Source organism: Triturus cristatus, chromosome 2_1 (genome assembly GCF_964204655.1).
Source record: "Triturus cristatus chromosome 2_1, aTriCri1.1, whole genome shotgun sequence".
NCBI classification, from domain to species: domain Eukaryota; kingdom Metazoa; phylum Chordata; class Amphibia; order Caudata; family Salamandridae; genus Triturus; species Triturus cristatus.
Genome location: NC_140581.1, coordinates 197197467 through 197212793, shown reverse-complemented (window position 1 = coordinate 197212793; position 15327 = coordinate 197197467). Strand labels below are relative to the sequence as shown.

The following is a 15327-nucleotide window of genomic DNA, read 5'->3' as shown; positions in this document are numbered from 1 at the left end:
CGGGATACAGTGCCAGAAGTTGGGGATCCGGACACTGCTCAACAGGACCTGACACAACATCAACAGGGTGAGTACCGACCAGGGACTGGGGCGATGGGGGATATGGGCACAATGGCACACATGCACAAGTAAGTAGAGCACACTGCACACCCACAATGACTCCGGATCATGTCCCTGATCCCCGTGGCACACCGCAGCACAAATACAAACACCAAGTAGGCCCTCGTAACCCATGTTCCCAAAGGGGTCCCACACCACACATCACAAATCTCACCACCAACACATGCACACGTGCGAAACTCAGCAAAGATGCCTATTTGTGAGCCACACTGACAATGCAAGTGACGCTACATGACGATTAGCATGGCTGCAGGCCAATCATCATGACATTGTGCACGCCACAACACTGAGGTGGCTGAGTGTGGACCAGCTCCGTAAAGGAGCAGGTCACACACATCCACGTGCACAAACAACCCCTGATGTCAACAACACATCTGCGGACAAACCATGCCCAGGAGTCACAACACGACCAAGAGCCCAATTCACCCAAGTCCGCTACATCTCAGCACTGTTGAAGCATAGAAGTCAAAGGCACACTGCCTGAAAGTGAAAAGGGGCAGCAAAATAAGAGCTACAGGGGCGACTCACCCACAATGCTGCACACACACATAAGAATAAGAGCACCTCAACATTGACAACAATGTGGTACAAACTGCAACACTTTCAGAACAGGACACAACTGGTGCCGCATGGGTGTACAAAATGGCCAATCACTTCTGACATAGGAGGAAACTGTGAGATGACAAGGTACGAGTACAACATCACATCCCTGATGTCGTACACATGTCCACTGTCCCGCATCAAATAGGCATCTCCCCACAAACAGTCACTATGTACATTGGCATGCAGTCTGTATGTAAACTTCGCCAATGAGCCAACATACATAGAACACACTGTGAAACTGCATCTCCCCTTTACATTGCAGTGGGACAATCAACACCTCCTGCAGAGCAGACCCTACATCACGTCAGTGATGATGGAGACGACCCCCAGGACATCGACCTAGACAAACTCCAATGGTTCATGGACGCCCTCCGCACCCTACCTCCAGTAGTAGGTCAGCCCAGCACCATCGAGGTTAGCCCACACCCTGCAAAGACCACACAGCAGGAAGCACACACCACCACGTCTGGCTCCCAGCACCTCACCGAAGAACACATAACGTTCCAACGCCTTGTGTTAGACTGCCAGAAGGAGCTGGCTAAACATGTGTGGCTGGGGTTCCAACTCATGGCAGCCAAACTAGATGCCATAAGTGGGTGTCTAAGTCCCATCAGGGACCACTTACACTCCCTAACTGTCACCCACAATCCGCCCCATGCCCTCCAACAATCCATGTCTGGCGCCGCTGGAGTCATGACTCGGAGACAACAACAACTGTCCAGTCAGAGTGGCTACAGCGATGTCATCCATCATTGGGAAACATGAGGAGGGTCATGGAGAACATGGAGTGGATGCAGGCGCAAAGAATGGCTACCACGGCTGCACACGAGAAACCTGTAGATAGGATCTTCCATGCCCTGCAGATCCTCATCATGGGAGTGATGCCACAAGACATGGCGCAGATAAATGCTGCTGCTACTTCTACATCCACATCTCCGGCCCCCTGATGTGTCAGTGATTTATCAAGTATCAAACCATGTACGAATGTAGGGCCAGTGATACCCCCTTCCATCCATGTTGCTCATGTTGTGGTACTTGAGTCACAGGGTGCATCCCTGCATCATGGTGGTACATATCTGACCCCAAAAGAAGCCCTGTCGTCAAGTGTAGGTCACGAATGACAGCCTATATTTCATTAAGTGGGACACATGTGAGACACTGATGAGTGAGATTGTGTACTATTTTTGACACACAGAAATGGCATTTCGAATATGTGACCCCCCCAAACAACCCCTCTGTATAGAGGTGACACACCCACCATCTATTTCCATTTTTTGAGATTGTGAGCACTACTTGTTGCACTTACACCTGTCAGAATGATGTGCTTGTACAGAGGAGTTACATGCACTCAGGATATGTGTGTTTGAATGAATTTATTTGCACATGCTGTGCCTGTGATTATTTAGTACTGTCCCATGATTGCTAAGGATTGTAACAATGTGACGTGCTCATGTGAAGAAATTGTCAATGATGGTGTTCCTATGGGCTATTCCTGCTGCAGCTGCAGTGGGGTGTGGTCCGCCTGCCTCATCTTCCTCATCATCCTCTGATGCATCTGGCACTTGTAGCCATGGGGCATTGGTGCGTACACATATCTTGTGCAACACACAACATGCAACGATCATCTTGCACACGATGTCTGGGCTGTATAGGAGCCTTCCACCTGTGATGTCCAGGCACCTGAAATGTGACTTCAACACGCCAAATGTGCGTTCCATGATGCCCTTGGTGCGTTTGTGGGCCGCATTGTACTGCCTCTGGGCCTGTGTGTTTGGGGCTCGGAGGGGTGTCATCATCCAAGGGCAGAGTGCATATCCTTGGTCACCTGTGACAGTGCAGAGAGACATGAGTCAATATTTGGTTATGCATGATGTGTTGGCAGGCTCACTGGTTCATTGGTGTGTGATATGAGTGATTAATTGATTCCTGTTTGACATGTACTGCTTGTAGCAAATGAGCGGCATCACTATGTATTACGTAGCCTCACGGCTGCTCCTCCCTCCCCCGAGCCTATCTACTAGGTAGGAGCAGGTGTTAAATCCCTGCTGCTAATACGCCTTATCGCATGTTTTGTGATCTTATCGCCAATCTGGCTGGTAGTTGAGAATGTTGCGCAGTGGTGTTGTCGCGGCTTTTTGCACGGGAACGCCTACTCTGCATCTCATTAGCGTTAGTTGCTGGTGTCATCCGTGGTGATGTTTTTTGCAGCTGGTATCGCAGGAAAACTGGTGATATCGGCTCTTAGCACCAGCTTGTGAATAGGGCGATAAATGTATCGCCACTTTGGCTCCGATAAAGTGCCGATAACTCGCCGATAAGTCCTTGAGAATATGCCCCAATATGTTCTTAGGCATAGACATGAAAGCCTTAAAAATAATCTCTTTTTTCAGTTATATATCTTGTTTTCATTACTCTTTTCATATTAGCAGTAGTTAAAAAGAGAAGGAAATTAAATATTAATTTAAGGAAAAAGTCAATGTATCAAAATGTAAGGGTTCAGAACTTGTGCCTGCACCCAAACTACATACTCTTTCCATACCAACGGCCAATTTACATTTACTTTCCACCTCTACAGTAGTTTCAGACATTTATTTTCAAATCATTAGTGTATGGGATTAAATACCACATTCTCTGACCCACAGCATTGATGGTTTCAACATCTTAAAATATCAATGCCACCTCTTGAGACAAGTGACGCCCTCCAACCAACTGGGACATCGAGCTGATGTCACTCATAACATTGTGTGCACCTCTTTTTTATGCTTTGGATGTACTGCACAACACACACCGAAATATAACATAACTACTTTGAACAGAGCACATGGCACTCATATAACTTGCAGAAGTTCCACTCACTGGTTTGTGCATGCCAAGACTTAATACTGTTCATTCGAAAACCATGAAACTACTGCTTCAGCTCCCTGATACATGATAGAGTTTTTTCCCAATTGTCCTCCAAAGCGTAACAACAACGCTTAAACCCACAGACCATTTAGCCAATTTTGAAAAGACAAAAATAAGGTATTTGCCATCTAAACAGCTATAATCATTACTATAATGTAACTGATTACAATACACCTACTCTAAAATTCCATTTCTAATTGGTTAATGCACACATATGCACTTCTTTCACCTTATTTGAAAAAATATTTATATTACTAGAGAGTGTGGTGCCACAAAAACACATAGATATACACTTTTCTCAATGTATTGATTAAACAAATCTCTAGGGGAGTTAGGTGTTCAAAGAACTTATGTTTCATCCTTTACAAAGCACCAGTTGAAAACTGCACAGAAGAAGGGGCAAAATATGTGCCGGCAGAGGTTCTTGTTACATCTGCAAGAGTATGATATGATGGATGGATCACCAAAGCATAAGAATCAAAACCTATTCGCTCGTGCTGAACGCTGTGCCATTTTAACAAGAACTCTTACCTGCCGTGAGGGGAACGGCCTGCAGCAGGGTCTCTGGGCAGCATCTTTTCGGAGCTTCGCCGCCGTGAAGGGAACGGCCCATGTAAACTTCATTTCCCGGCATTCCCTGGTCCGGCGCTTGCCGATGACGACGCTACCCAGTGCCGGACCTGCTTAAAACCAACCAGGCGCTCACGCAGCGCGGGACGCCTGTGCTGAACGCTGTGCCATTTTAACAAGAACACTTACCTGCCATGAGGGGAACGGCCTGCAGCAGGGTCTCTGGGCAGCATCTTTTCGGAGCTTCGCCGCCGTGAGGGGAACGGCCCGTGTAAACTTCATTTCCCGGCATTCCCTGGTCCGGTGCTTGCCGATGACGACGCTACCCAGCGCCGGACCTGCTTAAAACCAACCAGGCGCTCACGCAGCGCGGGACGCCTGTGCTGAACGCTGTGCCATTTTAACAAGAACACTTACCTGCCGTGAGGGGAACGGCCTGCAGCAGGGTCTCTGGGCAGCATCTTTTCGGAGCTTCGCCACCGTGAGGGGAACGGCCCGTGTAAACTTCATTTCCCGGCATTCCCTGGTCCGGCGCTTGCCGATGAAGACGCTACCCAGCGCCGGACCTGCTTAAAACCAACCAGGCACTCACGCAGCGTGGGACGCGCGCGGGCAGCGCCCGGGCGAAGCCCGGGCCAAGGGCGGGCCCGTCCTTGCCCGTCAAGGACCGTTCAAGACCGGGCTGGGCTCACCCTCTAATATTTTGTCACTGGACATCAGAACTGTAAGTGTCGCTAATGGCCATTTGGTTGTGCTGTTGGTTACCCCTGACTGTTGTGTGATATCGAAGTACTTTCCTTTACTTTCTTGGCACCATTTAGTAACTTCTCCTGTATTAACTCCGCCCCAGCTCACGTGACTAATTAAGACTGGCCACCCTTGTAGGCTTCGCACTTTAGTAACTGTCGGCAGCTCGGGGTTGTTGAGTGGGGCCTTAGATTATAAATTTTAAAATTCTGTTATTTTTAACGTCATTTCATATCAAGTGCTTCTTTCAATTCGGTAATTCTTGTGTTGGTTATCCTATTTCTTTGTACCTTTGTATTTTATTTTTTAACGCGACATGCTCAAATCAGTCGGGAATCCCCGCCCTAGTGTCTCTACACTTGATAACTATTTAGTTAAAGTAGTAGACAAAATTAATAAGGAACGTAGACTATATCTGGGTTTAGGAAGTATTCCTGACCCTACGATACAACCAATCACTGTGGAGATTTCTGCTCCTTTGCCTACTGATTCGTTATTTTCCACTATTGATGATAGTTGTTCAGTGGTCTCTCCAGACTGTTTAATCAGGGAGGGCAACAATGAAAAAGTGCAATCACGGGTTATCTCTGATGCCGAGGATTCCCACAAGGAACCTGATGCAAATAAGTCTCATTATGATCTTGACTCTGATGTCCCGAATCCAGTGGTCCCTAAACCTCATAGAGTGTTGAGGTCAGGGAGACATTTAAGTAGACCAGTACAACCTAAGAAGGGGGGCCATAACAAGAAAAAGAATAGTGTCCCCTTACCAAGCGGGGGTCCCACCGAGTCAAACATCTTACTAAATGATGATAATCCCACCCATCTGACACTAGCCCCAGACCAGCTTGAGCTTCTTATAGGGATGATTGATGCTAAATTGGATAAAATAGTCCTTCCACTCCTCGATAAACTTGAGGTTGTTTCTAGGGAGGTTGTTAGATTAAGTGAGCTTGTGCAATCTGCCCTGAAACCAATTAATAGCCAGCAACCAGCCGCTGCTGCGATCCCTATGGTCGGGGGTCGGACCAGCAGGCCCGTGCAACCTAGCAAAGGAACTCCCACCATTGGAACGACTTATATAGGTTCTAGTAACCCTGCTCAGATAAATAGTAACCCCATTATAGCTTCCGAGCAGCAGAGTAATTTAAACTCGCCATCCTCAAGGGGTTCTATAAAAGTTACTACAGCATTACCTTCATGCACTAATGAGGTCCCTCTGAACCCGCCAACCATCCGGGCCCCGGGGAATCAGTTGAAGATCATACAAAGGGGGATATCTAATAATCGTGGCCTACCTCAACAAAACCTCCCACCGGACTGCTCACCTTATGTAGCTGTCCTGACCAATGTTACACCAATTAGGGAGGACGGGCTGCCTCATTATACTGAATCACATGAGTCCCTTAAAAATAAAACCGTGGCATGGCTTAATTGGGAGTGTGGCTTTCCAGTGGCTCTGGCGGACCAAATCTTGGCTACCACCAGGGTCAACTGGATTGGCACATCCCCGAAGCACATCTCTGGGGATTGTGTTATTGTTAATTTCAGTAATCCACACCTTGCCACAACAGCTCTGAATCGAGCCACCTCTCGTCCATGCAATGAGCAGGGCATCTCACTTCGCCCCTTGGGCTTTTTTTATAGACAATGCATTAGTCATCATTTTTGCAACAATGGGGGGGTGAGTACGAGGGGAGAAGCTGTGGACAGGTTTGCAAATAGTTTTCATGTGAATACTGCTAATCGTTTTGAGTGCCTTAGCGGGCTGGACCAAAATGATTGACTGGAATACAATATATCCCCTGAGATTTTGGAGAGACAGGCTCCGCCTGACTTGGGACAAAATGTTTGTATTTTAGGGACTCCGACCAACACCCCTGGGATAATTATAGATCGCTTGCCTAGGGACTTGAAGGGTGATACAGTTGGTAAATCGGAGTCTTTGATGGTGTTGGGTATGTTACCCCCAGTTACCGTGTTGGAACGGATCCCGTTTGGTACCGATCAAATTGGTCATACCCCAGGGTACATGGATAACCCCTCGGGGACAACTGTAGATTGTACGCCTATAGGCAGGGAGGGCACCCTTCTTGGCCGGCCGGAGTTATCACCAGATACTTGAAATGTTGCTATTTCCCAGCAAGGTAGTAATTGTTTACCTAAGGGGCCTGGTGCATCTGGTTTTTCCAGATGTTATATTGCCAGTTGGAATATTGCGGGCATCAGGTCCAAATCAGATTGCTTAGGCTGGACTGAATTTTTAGCTCTCTTTGATATCATCTGTTTACAGGAAACTTGGTGTAGGGACTTTGAAGGATATAATGGTTTTGTCTCTTACCAGTTACCTGCCACTGGCTCCCTATCAGGTAGAGCTAAGGGAGGCCTTTTGATTTTAATCTCTGTCCAAACCCCCTTGCTGGTTAAAAAATAAATACAAGTTGGGGCTCATTCTCAGATCTTGTGGCTCTACAAAACCGGAGGCAGAAACATTCTTTTAATACATTTTTATAATAATGTTTTTGATGATACCAGGGTTCAGGTGGTTAGTGCACTATCAAGTGCGTTGGATGATATCTTTAAGGAATCCAACGTAATCTTTGATTTGTTCATGGCAGGAGATTTTAATGCTACTACCTGTCCATTCTCAAATGTCAATGTTTGTGGGGTGGTGGACTGTTATGGAGACGGAATTCCCCACTTTCAACATAATCGTTATGGAGATGCCTTAAATAGTCTCCTTGATTCACATAATATGTCTATTATGGTGAATGAGAAAAATGAGCAGGAGGAGATTTGTCCAACTTTCACAGGTCGGGGTGTGAATTCTGTTATTGATTTTATATGTATTTCCTCGAGTCTCGAGGCCTGGACTATGGCACCTAAAGTCATAGACATCCAGCTTAGTGACCATAATTGTTTGTCAGTCGAGGCTATGTTATGGGAAAATAATGGGAACCACATTGCAGGCTGTATCAATAACATAGAAGTTGTACGCCCTAATGGTTTTAGACTCAGATGGAGGGGGGACAAAGCCGAAATCTTGTCTAACTCAATTATCACTAGCTGCCTGGCTGGTATCACAGGTATTTTGGAAGATAACCTTGGTACTATTGGCTCTATTGAGCTTTTTACCGGTATTAATGCGGTCATTGACTCCAAGTTTACTAGTACATCTAATTTTAAGGAAGAACGTCTGCGGGGGTGGTTTACTACAGCTTGTACTCAGGCTTTAAAAGAATTAAAGTTAGCCCTATCAGCCTCGCCTAGAGATAAGGATTTGGTTGCAGATCTCAGAACCAGATACAAGGATACCCTCAAACGGAGGAAACTGGAACTCCAACAGGAAGCGTGGGATAATTTGTCCCTGGCTGCCGAATCTAATAATAGCACCCTATTTTGGAAAACAGTTAATTCCCCTTTTCTCAAAGATGACAAAATCCCTGAATTAACCTCTAATGTTATGAAGGAAGAGTGGGTTTCCCATTTCTCTAAAATCTTTGAGTCTGATACTGTATCTAGGGATTCTGGGGATAGGTGGCCGTATATGCCATTGAATATCACCATTCAAGAGGTTTTAGATAGCATAAGGTCAAGTAAAGGAGGAAAAGCCCAGGGACCAGATGGCGTCCCAATCGATGTTTATAAACTGGTCCCTGAAGTCTGGGGGCCTTTGCTAACTAATATCTTTAATGCAGCAGCCTGTAATGAGGTGCCCCCTACTTGGGAAGAATCCATCCTAATACCAATATTTAAGAAAGGAAATCGAGGGGACGTTAAGAACTATCGTCCAATCTCCTTGTTGGATTCTTCCGTAAAAGTAATGAGTAGAGTGCTCCTAGTAAGGCTGGAAGAATGGGTGGAGGATAATGGCATTCTAGCAGAGAGCCAGTTTGGGTTCAGGAAGGGCCGAGGTACGATTGAGCAGTGTCTAAATTTAGACCTGCTCATCGGTAAATATACCCTGGCAAAGACTGGCACTATTTATCTCTGCTTTGCGGATTTGAGTAGTGCCTTTGACCTGGTGGACCATGGCATTCTCTGGGCAAAGCTTATTGAAATCGGGGAACCTGAGGGCATTGTGTTCTTCTTAGCACGTCTTTATGCCAAATTACGTGCTTGTGTCCGTTACGGTCCCAATGGGGAATGTACCACTAACTTCGAAATTGGACGTGGAATTAGGCAGGGATGTGTGTTGGCGCCACTGCTATTTACAATTTTTATTAATGAGATTGATCTTTTTCTTAAATCTTTGGCAGTGGACGCCCCCAAAATCAATAAGGACTCAGTCCCTGTGTTATTATACGCGGATGACGCGGTCCTAATTTCACGTACCCCAAATGGCCTTCAGCGATTGATGGACGGCTTTTCTCAATTTATCACAAGTAGAAAGTTAGTGATAAATAAATCCAAAACCTATGTTATGATATGTGGGCGTAGGAACAGAAAGACTCAGTCTTCCTTCTTTATAGAGGGACAGAAGGTTCAGGCTGTTGATAATTTCTCATACTTGGGGGTCACTTTTTCAAATAAAAATATTTGGGCTAATGAACATAAGAATGTCAGGGCCAAGATGGCGAGGAGTGCTCATAGAATTTTTTCCATGGCCACGAAACTTGGAGACAGGCGGGTTCAGGATATGCTTAAAATCTTTCAGTCCCGCTGTGTTTCGATTGCCTTATACGGAGCTGGCATTTGGGGCTATGCCCCGGCGGGATCTCTTCAGGTCGAGGAGAATCTTTTTCTGAAGAGACTTTTGTGTTTGCCAAGCTCTGTTTCCAATGTTCTAGTGCATAACGAATTGGGTATTTACCATCTTGCCGATCTGATCCTCCTTAGGCCTCTGTTGCTATGGCGTTCCCTCTGGATAAAAGAAGAGACCTCATTATGTAGAGCTATTATCTCTGACTGCCTCTCTTTGGACCATCATCTGAAGATCCCATGGTTAAAGTATATCGTGTATAGTTTTCATGAGATCTTTAATATCAATATCATGGTGGATCATTGTGGGGCCAATGAGTTGTCTAAAGCAGAACATAAGCACTGCTTTTTACAACAGCTCTCCACTAGGAGGTTACAAAACAGTTTGGAACTTTCTTCCTGTGTTCTTTATTACGATCTAAATGAATTTGTAGGTCTCCAACCGTATTTGTTACAAGTGAGCTGGAAGTCACATCGGTTTGTGTTGGCCAGATTTAGAACCGGAATAGCCCACAATCTTGTTGCTTTCCCCTCTCAGTACCTACATCCTGTTGGCCCCTGTCCATGTGACAATACTACCCCCCAAAGTACCGTGCACTTTCTTTTGCTTTTTCAGTTGTATAAACATCTGCGGATTGCTTACCTGAAATCCTTATTTGCAAAATTTGGAGTTAGATCAATACATGACTGTATGAGCTTACTTTTTAATCTACATCATCCTGATGTTTGTTTTTATACAGCTACCTTTCTTCCTAAATCAATTAATGCAAGGAAAAGTATGCTTTTTTAACTTTTTAATATTGTTGTATATTTTGCTCATGACTCTGTTTTATATTTTATGCTGTGCTTTTATGGTCTTGTTAAATGTACCGAATAAAGCCTTATGAAATGAAATGAATGATTGAATGAATGCCTCATTGTATACATTTCTCAATAAAAGAGCATGTAAGATATGAAGAATACTGATTAAAGAAGTTTTTGTCAATTTTTTTGTGTAAACTTACTTTGCAACCTGACAAAACTTTAAAACACATTTTTGTACTTTATAATTGTAGGCTGCTGTCGATGAGGGATGTGAGGGCCCATGCTGAGGATGTGTCACGCAGTGGCTGTTCCGATGTGGCTGTGGATGCGATGCAAACCATTGCCATTGCTCCAATCCACCAAGGAGGAGCAACGCCTCGGCTCTGCTCGGGTTTTCTCCACGCAGCAGAATAGATGTGTGGATTCCACCGGATCCATAGAGCACCTTAAGCCCACTTCCAAGGGTCCTGGACTGGAGTGGCACCACATAGTAGGGTAGACTCACAGATGGCAAAGTACAGGTGCAGGTGTAACGTTGGAGCAAGACTGTATGTCCCTAAGGCTTCAGATCAGGAAGCCTTCTAACTAGCCATTGCAGTCACTCTGGGTTCTGGGCTCAGAAAATGCAGGTTCAGTTCTCCTCACCCAGGTAAGAGGGCAGCAGGCAGTGGGTCAGCAGAGCAGCAGTCCTTTTAGCAGCACAGCAGTTCTTCTTCCTGGCAGAGTATCAACGGATCCTGAAATGTACTGAAGAGTTGGTGTCTGTGGTTTAGTATTTATGCCCAGTTGGGCCTTTTCAAGTGGAGAGAAGCTTCTAGAGCTGCATAGTTGCACTTCTTTCCTGCCCATGGCTCCAGACTACCATCTGAGGGAGTGCAGCTCTTTTTGTGGAGGCAGGACACAACCTATTCAAGTAAAAATGGGTTGGGCCTAGCTCCTACCTCCATCCTGCCATGATGGCCCATTCAGTCATACCTAAGCTCCTCTTTGTGTGTGGCTGTCTATGAGGAATACCCAAAGCCCAAATGGCAACTACACCCAGGCATGTGACCCAGAGACAGGCTGCAGGCACCAAATGTCTAAGGCAAGAAAATGCCAACTTTCTTAAAGTGGCAGCTTCAAAATTGCAAATTAGAATCCAACGTCATCTTAAGTTAGGATTTGTTATTACAATTCCACAGATACCAAACATGATCTGGTTACCTGCTCCCATTTGGAAATTACACTTATATAATGTAATAAGCTAACTCCAATGTTTTCCTGTGGGAGTGGTAGGCCTTGCAGTACTGAAAACGGTACATGTCCTACTTTTTAAATACATTGCACCCTGCCCTCTAGGCTGTCCCCAGGGGAGAGTTATATGTATTAAAAAGGAATGTTTGTGACCAGAAAAAGGTTTTCCTTGCCAGGTTGTAATAGCAGACCTGAGCATGGTTAAAGTGCTTCGTAAGTGAGTGGCACAATCAGTACAGCAGGCCCAATAGTACAATCTAATTTACAGGCCCTGAGCATAGGAAGAGCCACTTTACTAGGGATGTGCAAACAATTTAAATATTACTTGGGTTATAAACCAATCTAATATGTTTTAAGGAGAGAGCACAGGCGCTTTAGCCCTGGTTAGCAGTGGAAAAGTGTGCAGATTCCTAGAAGCAGCAAAAACAGGAGGTCAGAAGGCAAAAAGTTAGGAGGAAAAATAGGACAAGGGTGCCAGGTCTAATACACATGTCCAGATGAGTACTGAAGAGTCGGCCTGCAAGATCATCTTTTTATACGCTCTGGAAGTAGCAGAAATGCCTGGTGTCCCCCCCTCCTCCCCTCCCCAGATGGTTCTGGAATTTTCTTCCTCCTTGCCTTGGTCCCAGAATGTCTGGGGTGACAAAAGGTTAGTGTGAAAACCTTTGGGTGTGTGCTGAGGCAGATTAAGGTTGTGCCCAGCTCAGCCCATCCCATCCTGCCAGGATGCCCCATCCTGCCAACAATAGCTCCTCTTTGTGTTACTGTCTGGGAGGAATACACAAGGCCAAATGTCAACAGCACCTAGTCATGTGACCCAGGAAGAGGCTGTAGGCATCAAACAATTAGGACAAAAAAATGCCAGCTTACTAAAAAAGAGAATAGTAACAGCTTGGCGTGCACTCAGGATAAACTAATGAGACTGTTTAACTAAATATGCTATTGTTATACTGGCTTGGTGTGCACTACCTGAGGTGGTTCTACCCTACCACCTAATTGTGAAAGTGTATTACTAGAGCGCTGTGTTCTAGACAGGATGTGCACTACCGAATGCACTCGGTTGTGAGTGTATGTTAACAATTCATTTCAACTTAAATATATTTTACTTGCTTGTACATAGTATAAACACAATGTGCAACATAAACTTCATTATGTAATCAAAAATATCCAAACGAAAACTCAATGAACCAAAGTTGTATCCTTCTTCTTGATGTGCTTTTCTTTTATTGACACATCTGATTAGGAGTTCAAGTCCAAACTGTAGATCCAACAATCCATCTAGTAGATCAAAAAAACTTTTACTCAATCCCAATGCATTTCGGAGTATATCGTCACCCTTCTTCAGGGGATATCTACCAATGAAATTAACAATTAAATAATTCATCACATTCAATAATATCTCTCAGTTTGTTTGTCTATGGTGAAATCCAAATATTAATAAGAAAGAAAAGAATGGCGCTCTGCTGTCCAGGAGGATTGAAGTGGAGCTTTGCGTGTTTATCAGCGATTAATGGTAGACCAGAAGAGTGGTTGTGAGAGAAAGTCAAAAGCAGCGCTACCCTCAGAACACCGAGGTGCCATCTGTCCCAGTGCACTGAGAATTTGAGATAACATGTGCCTACCCATTTCAACACCAACGGTTACTGCCTCTGAGTATACCAAATGTAAGCTGGTATTCGAGCCCAAAGCTACTGTTTGAACAAGTAACGGCCGGTCTGTGGAACAAAAACCTGTGTAAGCACAAATTGTCCGCCAAACGTGAACCTCTCTATTGATTTGTAAGGTGCTATGAGGACGAAAACTCACCACTGTTTCACGACGCTGTGTATGTCTGTATGTAATTTCAAGTTAAAAGCCAAAGGGCACGTGTTGTTTCAAGCTCATGTGCGTTCCAAACACCACAAATGGCTGTGGGGTACTCTCTGTAAAATACATGTTAAACGAAGTGAGAATTGCAAAACTTAGAAGTCTTGCGGCTCAATTAAATACCAAAACCGAAATGTTACTCACATGAAATATCTCGAAAGTTGCCGCTCTCATACACACATCCTGGTGAAAAAGAGCCCTGTGAATTATGCCGATTAAAGAGTGCTCAAACGTAAGTCACGAAGGTGCTGATGAAACCGATGACGGCCGGTAAATGAACGCTTAGTTGTAAATGTATGTCGGCCATATTGAAAGTGAGTGTTACCGACGGAAAATGCTGAATTTAAATGAAAAATAATGCTAAGATATTCTAGTGTGAGTGCTCGTGAGGAAAACGATAAAGTCAAACGCAAGTGTATGACAGGGTGATTGATGTTATCCATATTTGGTGATAAACCCAAAGACGAGCATCTTGTGAAATATCATTCTCTACTGATTTTACATAAACTTCGTGCATCCTCATCAACGGCTGGGTAATCGTCATATTCTCATGAACATCAACATTAGCGTGTATGCCAATGATGTCCTCTTATAACTGTGATAAATATGCTTTGCATCAGAATGCACAAAAAATATAATAATAAGCTCGTCATTCTCCATTAAACAAAAACATTAGAATATGTACCGCTATTGTCCTCTTGTAACATAAACATATGAACTTTACATCAGATTACACATTGATGAACTCATTGTCTATGTTATTATATCCAGCTTGGAAAAGATCACCTGATGAATCCACATGCATGAAGATTGTAAAGGCATAGCTGACATGAACAAGATCAAGTGCATTTATGTCTGGTTACACTCTACATTCGCTGTTATAACATTGCATATACAAAGATGACTGCAGTTTATTTGAACAATCCTCATGTACAGAAATTCCTTGTGTTATGCATTAATTGACCGGTGATTATTACACAATGAATGTGCAGTAAAATTAATCCCAAAGGTGAATAATCAATGTTATGTTATCAAGGAATATCTAATATGTTTGGACGAGTAATGGCAAGTAAATCACCTACTGTGTATGTATATCCCTAGACTAAAACTGTGAAGTGTGTGGTAACTTTTTATCATAGACGGCACCAAGGGGCTGTTGGGAGCTCTCAAAATTGTAATCCTACCGGATTATGCTAGGTCTGTAAACTGGTCTGTGGCATGGAACCAATGCCTATAAAAAGCATGATAGTTCTATTCTATGCGATCATTCAATCCTTTTGAATTCATGGTATCCAAGTACCTGATCCAAAACATCTCCCTCTGTATGATGTGTTTGTCCATGTCCCTATCCTTGTGATCTTGAACTACTTCTATGGCACTGAATCTTAGTTGTGCAATGGTGTGATGTGCATCTACCCAATGGCTTGCTAGTGGTATGGATTCTGCTTTTGTGTTCTGTGATGCGAGTACGTAGAGACCTTGCGGTCTTGCCTACATAATACAGGCCACTTGGACATCGTATCATGTAAATAACATTTTGAGTGTTGCAGTTGGTTTAATTGATTTCCCTGACCATGGGTGTGCTATGTGTGTGCCTAAGATCACGTTGTTACAGTGTGAACAATGGTGACATCTCATCATTCCTTTGTGTAGTTGTGTCTCTTGTATGTGTCTCTTGTATGTCCTGTTTTTTGAGTAGTTCTTTGAGGTTACGTGATCGTTTGTACGCGAAAATTGGGCGATCTTTGAAAAGATGACTAAAAAAGGCATTTTCCGAAT

The 15327-nt window shown here is 44.4% G+C and overlaps 1 long non-coding RNA gene across 1 annotated transcript in view; it reads right to left on the bottom strand.

The window, feature by feature from the left end:
* LOC146863962 (uncharacterized) overlaps positions 1-13760 on the bottom strand; it is a 336075-nt gene extending 322315 nt beyond the window's left edge. Inside the window, exon 1 of the long non-coding RNA XR_014976593.1 lies at positions 13693-13760. This is a non-coding gene — a long non-coding RNA (uncharacterized LOC146863962). The remainder of the gene's footprint in view (positions 1-13692) is intronic.
* Between the last annotated feature and the right edge of the window lie 1567 nt (positions 13761-15327).